We start from the raw sequence: 7,490 nt of genomic DNA on the forward strand, positions 1-7,490 counted from the left end.
GATTCGTCAGCCGGCCTGGGACTGGGCGAATAACAAACATCCCAGGGCGGGGCACGGGGTGGGGGGTGGGGGGTGGCACCTCGGACCCTGAGGCCGGTTCCCCGCGGGGTCTGCCCCAGCCTGCCCTTCCCCGGCACACCAAGTCCAATGTGCTGGCAGCTGCGTGTGCCGTAGAGGAGAGACAGGCGAAGTGCTCTGTCGGGGTGTCGGGGTTCGCCCCGTAGAGCCCAGGTATCACCATTTCCACCGTGTAATCACTATGAAGAATTGGGATGGTACGTCATCCTTTTTCTCCTCATTCAAAATGTTCGTAAGATGGGGTGCTTTGCTCAAGAGGTGGCACCTGTCAGCAGCCCACCGGGTCTCAGTGAGGACAATCCTGCCCCTTCAGCCGGCGGACACTGGGTGATGTCTGGGGACATCTGTGGCTGGGAGTGGTGTCAGGTGGGTGGGGGCCGGGGTGCTGCCCAAGGCCCCGCGGTGCCCAGGACGGGCCACCCACCGAGAGCAACCCGGCGCCGGTATCCGAGGTGCTCAGGACTTCAAGGCCTGACTTGGCCCGTACTCTACCCGAACCCGATGCCGTGGGAGGCCCCAGTGGCCCAGAGGAAGTCAGGCTCCAGCTTGTGTGTCTAGGGTTGCTCTGCTTGACGCCACCAGGCTTCCTGTGTCCAGAGCTGGGGACACAGCGGGGCAGGGGGATGCGGGCAGGGGCGGCCCAGAACCTTCTGGAGAAGTGCGCTGGGCCCGCCCTGGGTGGGGGGGGGGGCAGAGGTGTGTGAGGAGCAGGGCAGGAAGCCTCCGGTCTGGGAGGCGGGTCTGGGAGGCGGGTCTGGGAGGCGGCCTCAGCCTCCCGCCTGCCCTGGTCTGCGGGTTAACAGAGTTCAGAGGAAGCTGTGATCGCGGTTCCCAGAAAGCGGGGTCCGAGGCGGAGTGGGGGCGAGGAGGAGGAAGAGACCTCGCTCAGAACGAAACTGTGAGGCCTCCGAGCCCCGCCCCCTCCTCTGGGGGCTGACAGCTGACCAGGTGCACAAACCCCAGGAAGGAGGCCGGCCCCAGCATCTTGAACCGCAGGCCAGGTGGGTGGAGGACGGGCCTCTGCTGCAGTCCCCGTGGCAAGGACGCACGGGGTGGCCCTCAGGGCAGAAGGACGGCAGGCCCTAGCGCGGCCACCAGCCTGAACCCGCGCCTGAGTCTCAAGTCTCGGGTTTCTGCGCAAGATTCCCGGGGGATGGAGGGAGGCCCACAGAGAAGCACCTTGGAGAATCAGAGCGAGGCCTCAGGTGCGGGAGGGACTCAGGCCACGCGCCCTGTGTCCTCCTCCCAAGACACCCACCCTGTGGCAGCAGGAGCTGGACTTGGGGCCTGGCCTGACAGCCAGCCCCTCCCCCCACGGCCTAGGGGAAGGTGTCCCCAGAGGGGGGACGGTCACACAGACTGAAGGAGATGAGCCTGCCATTCCCCCAGGAACGACCTCCCTGCCCACACCCACTCAGAACCCCACCTCTACCCCAGCACCCGGATCCTGGGGGAGGGGCCGCACGGGGGTCCTCGGGGAAAGACAGAAGGGTGAGCCCCACTTCCTCTCACCTCCCTGTCTTTGTTCTGCAAGGTTCACTCATCCATCCCTGCCCCCTACTCCTGCTCAGACGTTAGGCTCAAGACACAAGTCCTTCCCCTTGGGGCTGCCAAGGGCCGCCAGACCCCCCCAGAGTAACTCTCCCCAGTAGTCTTAGCATCATGGCCTTGGACCTGGCCACGGTTCTGCAACGTGACGCATACCACAAGCAGCAAAAGGAAAACAGAGGTGAACTTGGACTTGGCCAAAAGTTAAAACATGGACGCAACAAGAGAGTGAGAAGATGCCCCACGGAGTGGGAGCAAGTCGTCGCCCATCGGGTGTGGGAGACCGTCCGGGGCCAGAGGGCCCGGAGCGTCCTTAGACCGCGGCGACCGGCGGAGACAGCGTCACGGCTAAAACGGCGGGCACGGGTGTGAGCGGCCATCTCCCCGGAGAGGAGGCGCAAGCCGGGATGTCTTTGGGGAGGTGGCCATTCACATCCAGTGAGCACGTGAGGAGCCGCTGGACTCCTGTCCCCAAGGGCGGGACCAGCACCAGAGCTGGGCCGGGGCGGGTGTGGCGTGACTGGGGTCAGAATTTCTGAGGTCGGGATGACTGGCGAAGGGGAGGGGACTCTGCGTGGATGGCGGGGCGCCCTGGGGTCAGGGAGGTGAGTCTGCAAGGATGTGGCCTGAGGTCCCAGGATGAGGTGGAGGTGGGGAGGGGGGTAGGAGGGGCCCCAGCGGTGAGGTGGGTGGGGCCGGGGTGGCCCCACCTCCCACGGCCTGGAGGGATGCCTAAACCCAGAGGTGGCTGTCTCCTGTCTTGACCCCACATTAAAGAGCAGGAAGTGGCTCTAGGGTGACAGGAATCGGATCCTCCCCCTCCTCCTCCCCCGCCCAGGGGGCTCCCTGCCCAAGGGGAGGGGGGAGGCGAGGCACAGGTGTGGGGAAGCCGGGGGCCACCTGCGCATGGAGGAAGCCCCTCCCCACCACCTCCCCCCCCCCCCCCCCGCTGCTCCCATTGGCCTGCCCACGCCCCCCGGCCCTTCCGCCCAAGGGCCTGGAGCCTCTCGAGTCCTGGGTTTGGGAGTCTCAGCTTCACCATCGTGCCCACCTGGGGACCGGGGTTCCCCAGACCCCAGCAGAACTCCAGAGAGCCTGGTGCTGGCCCCACCCCGCCCCGCGCTCCTTCACTAGTGCGTTTTCCGGCTTGTTTCGTGCCCCCAGAAAACACAGGGGCCCCAGACGTGACTTGTGGGTGGACATGCGCCCATCAACACCTGTCTGGTTCTCCTAAGGCCTGCCCTCACCTCAGCATGATTCGCGGTCGCCAAAAGCGGAAACCACCCATCGCGTCCACTGATGGACAGACAAAGGAAACGTGGTCCATCCGTACGATGAATCGTTATTCAGCCCTAAAACGCGAGTGGCACCTGACGCTGGCTACGGCGAGGACGAAGCCGGAACACGCGACTCTCGGCGAGAGGCGCCGGCCACGCGGGCCGCACAGCACGAGCCCGTGGCAGGTCCGGAACAGGCACGTCCGTCCTCGGAGAGAGGGCCGGGGCGCAGTCGTCAGTGCCTGGGGCAGCAGGGCCCCGGCGACTGCGGACGGAGATGGGGCTTCTGCTTTCGGGGGATAGAATGTTCTGGAACTCGATAGGGGCGAGGGTGACACCGCGCCGTGAGGTCACGAGAAGCCCCTGAACCGCACACTCTCCGTGGGCGCACTGCATGCTGTGTGAATGCTGCCCGAACAGCCCAGGGCCTGGCGTGTGCACACACAGCCGCTGCCTCTCAGAGGCCACGGCCACGGACCCCACCCCGCAGGGTGGGGGGAGCAAGGCCGCCCCCCCTCCCAGATGAACACTCCTGCGTCTCAGAGACCGGCAGGCATGCCGGACAGCAGAGCAGCTACCAGCTCAGGTCTGCCAGACCACAGAGCCCCGAGCCACAGCAGGCAGCCTCTGGGGACACCGTCACCCGCACCCAGGCCCCGACTCTGGCCGCACGAAGCCTCCTTCCTGGTAGTTTCTGGGCCAAGGGTCCCTCCCTGGGTAATAGCTGCCGACATCCTGTTCTGCCTTGGACCTTGCCCCGCCCCTTCCACTGGGGACATTGTGAGACTGTCCTTGACACAAGCTGGCCCTGATCGGCAGGACTTTGATCTTCCCAGCACCCCTCGGGGCAGACATGATTCTCAGCCCCACTTTTACCAGGGGCAGGGAGCTCTGGGACAGGAGCCCGGAGCAAAGCGCTTACTTGCCTCGCCCAAGGGTGCACAGAGAGAACTTGACCTTAGCCCTTTGACCTTGACTCCAAGAATGCCCCGGCCAGAGGAAGGTCAGGAAAGGGAGTGAGTGGCCCTGAGGGGCCCGGGGTGGAGGCTGCACCTGACACAGCCTCTCTCTCTCTCTCTCTCTCTCTCCTCTCTCTCTCTCTCTCTCTCTCTCTCTCTCTCTTCTTTCTCTCCTGGGCCTGAAAGTGAAACCAGTAACACCAAAGTGAAACTGAAGCTTCTCTGGCAGCCGAACCCCTGGCAGAGGCGGGCGGAGGGCGCCGGCCAGCCCGGCCCGGCCCACGTGGCGGCCACGGGATGGAGGGAGGGAGGAGTCGCTTTATAAATTGCGGTGATTTTAAAAAAGGAAAGAACCGACCAGAAACGCTGCCACGTCCCCCTTCCCTCCCCACCGCCTTCCCTGACTGCGGGTCCCCTCTGCTCCGAGCATCCCTGAGATGCCCTCTTGCAGATGGCAGTGGGGGGTCGGGGTGGGATGGCCTGGTTCTCTTGGGATCTCTCTGAACGAAGCTGACCAGGGGCCATCTCTGCTGGATATCCAGCCTTGGGGCAGAAGGGCCCATCGCACAGATGAAAAGCCAAGCCCCCCCCCCCAGAGTGGGGGAGGGGGGCAGCTGGACGGCTCCAGTCCCTGGTGGTCCTGAGGCCACCAGGCAGTTTTCCTTCTCTGCGGAGCGTGGAGGGAGAAGCAAACAGCAGGATTGAAGTTAGACCCGGGCCTGAGTCTCTCCCCCTCGGCACTGTGGACATTTGGGGCCAGGTCGCTCTCTGAGGGGGGAAGTGGGGGCACGGCGGGGTACTGAGCAGCACCCGTGGCCTCCACCCACCTGATGCCAGGTGCTCCCCGCCACCTAGTCATGGCAACCCACTGCCCTAAGTAAATTCCCATCGCGTGGGGCCAGGCCGTGGACGGAGTGGCAGACAGAGCTGTGAGCCAGGCCCCAAAGGTAGGCAAGCCGACCCCCAGCTTCAGAGCGCTCCACCGAGGTTCCGAGAGGCCCCGGGGGCTCGTCATCCAGCCTGGAAGCGAGGGGCCGTAGAGAGGAGCCAGAGCTAGGTGGGAAGTGGGGGCTTCGGGCTGGAAGGGCCCACTAAGCAGGTGGGGACACTGAGCTGTGGGAGGAGTTGGGGGGGCGGCGCCAGAATAACTCCCCCTCCTTCCACCTCCGGACTTGCCTATGTCGCCTCTGAAGTGAGGTGCACCTGCCCCTAGGTGCAAATGGACCAGGCATCCACCCTGCTAAGAGTTCAAAGGCCACAGGAAGTGTCTGCTGCCCAGAGAATATTTCTCCCGGGGTGCTCGGTGCTCGGGGAGCGTCTCAGGAGAGGGCCCGGGGGGGGGGGTGTTCGGGCGCCCTGTGCAGCAGCCATTTGCCAAGGAGTACTGAAGTGTTTCAATACTTGCACACCTGGTTTGGCCACCCCAGGGTGTGCTGGTTACAAGTCAGCTCTGCCCCTCAGCGCTTTTGGGAGGGGCCGGTGCCTGGGAGGGGCCGGATTGGGAGGAGCTTCCTACGAACAGGAAAACCAGAGGGGCTTCTGGCAATTCGCCTGGCCCCCTCTGTACCTGAGCATGAATTCCAGGTTTACGGGTCACCTACCGCCTGCAGAGTCCCTGCGCGCAAGGTCGGCGATGCCCTTACAAGTGGCCACAGCAGGATTTAAAGGACCCGACGCCGGAAGCCGAGCTGGTGGCCGCTGGTTTCTGCAGCAGCGGGGCGTAGTTCACCTGTCCCTTTTTTCGCTCGCCAAGCTGTAAAGACTGGCCTCCGTTGTGTTAGACCCTGATGTGGTTTGGTTTTTCTTTTTTTTAGTCTTTTTTTTTTTTTAAAGAACAATCAGAACTCTGATTTTTTTTTTTTATTGTGGTAAAATCATACATAAAATTGACCATCTTAACCATTTGTGAGCGCACAGCCGAGCGAGGTTAGGCGCACGCACATTGCGGAGCCACCGTCCCCACCCTCCACCTCCAGGACTTTCTCCGCGTCCCAAAGTGACACTCCGTCTCCACGAAACACTCACTCCCCTCCCCTCCCCCAGCCCCTGGGTCCCACCGTCTAGTTCCTGTTTCTATGGACCCGACTCCTCCGGGGACCTCCTGTGGGTGGGATCGCGCGGTGTTTGTCCTTCTGGCGTCTGGCTCCCTTCGCTGAGCGCAGCGTCCTCCAGGCCCATCCGCGTGGTAGCAGGCGTCAGAACTGCCCACCCCCTCCTCCAGCCCCCGCTGGCCTCCTGGCCGCTCTTCCGTCTCTAAGCTCCGTCCCACGTCAGGGCCTTTACCTTCCCAGCTCCTCACACCCGTGAACCTGTCTGCAGGTCCTCATCCTGTCTCTGCTCAGAGGCCTCTCCTCCTTGAAGAATTCCCCCTGATGATCTTTAGAAGACAAGAACTAGCCGTTGGACCAAACTAGATGCCGTCTGACTCTGCGGAGTCCTGAGCCTTTGGCTGTCTGTGAGCTATTTCACAACTGTGTAACTTGCAGGGAACTGATAATATTGGCCGTGGTTCTTGTCCGTAGAAATAGGAATGAGCTGTGCACGGCTTTATCCTCTGTTTGTGAATTCATTTCAGCATTCCTCATTTGCATATATGTGGATGTTCTTAGAATCTTTCTTTGAACCCGCTGTGACATCCTACTGGTTCCCTCATCAATTAATGAGGGAAATAAAATCTTTTGACACATGTTCATTTAAAAAAAAATAGCCTCCAGGCCCTGATCACTGCTCAGTTCCTCTGGTTTAACTGCCTTCATTGCGCTCACTAATAATCATCTGAAATTCTTTTATTTGTCTATTTGCTGCTTTTCTTTATCCTCCACTAGAATGTAAGCTGAGATCAGGGACCTGGTCCACGGGAGTCGCCCAGGGCTGGCGATGTGGGCTTCCAGGCTGACCGATGCCATACGGAATGTTCCAGAATGATCACGGGGTCCACATCCAGTTCATTGATCTCTGGGTTCTAGAACCTGCCTGTGTTTCTACCTTCTTCAAAATGGGAATACTTAACCCCAGCTCCCTTTTCCAGAACGTCCACCAGGAAAACCAACCAACCAGGATTCCCAGGGCCCACGTGCAAAGGCTTTCAACACCTGGACCCACAGACCCCTGTCATCTGGGTTCTAATGGCAGGCTGGGTGATGAGGCAGAACCCCGCAGGGTGTGTGTGTGTGTGTGTGTGTGTGTGTGTGTGTGTGTGGTGAACACGCCAAACTCATGTGGCTGACCACCTGTATGGCATTCTGCAGTCACCGAGACACATCCTCTTAAAATAGCTTAGGTATTCTGAAGAGTAAATGAGACAATGAAGATACAGGTTTCGTAAGCTGCATCATGTTCCCCAATCAAAAAGTAATGAGATGTATATATATGACTTTTAATTGAGATATAATTCACGCGCTCTCCAACGCACCCTTTAAAACTGTATAATTTTAAGAAGTGTGTAACTCAGTGGTTTGGCGTGTATTCACAGGGTTGTGCAACCATAGCCACTATCTAATCGAGGCCAGTGGTGGGCACTCCCATTTCCCCCAGCTTCCAGGCAGCCGCGAACCCCCCCTCTGTCCCTGTGGATGTGTCTGCTCTGGTATTGCACAGAAATGGAATCGCAGTGTGTGGCCTCCTTGCC

This window comes from Rousettus aegyptiacus, unplaced genomic scaffold (assembly GCF_014176215.1).
Source record: "Rousettus aegyptiacus isolate mRouAeg1 unplaced genomic scaffold, mRouAeg1.p scaffold_m13_p_16, whole genome shotgun sequence".
Lineage (NCBI taxonomy): Eukaryota > Metazoa > Chordata > Mammalia > Chiroptera > Pteropodidae > Rousettus > Rousettus aegyptiacus.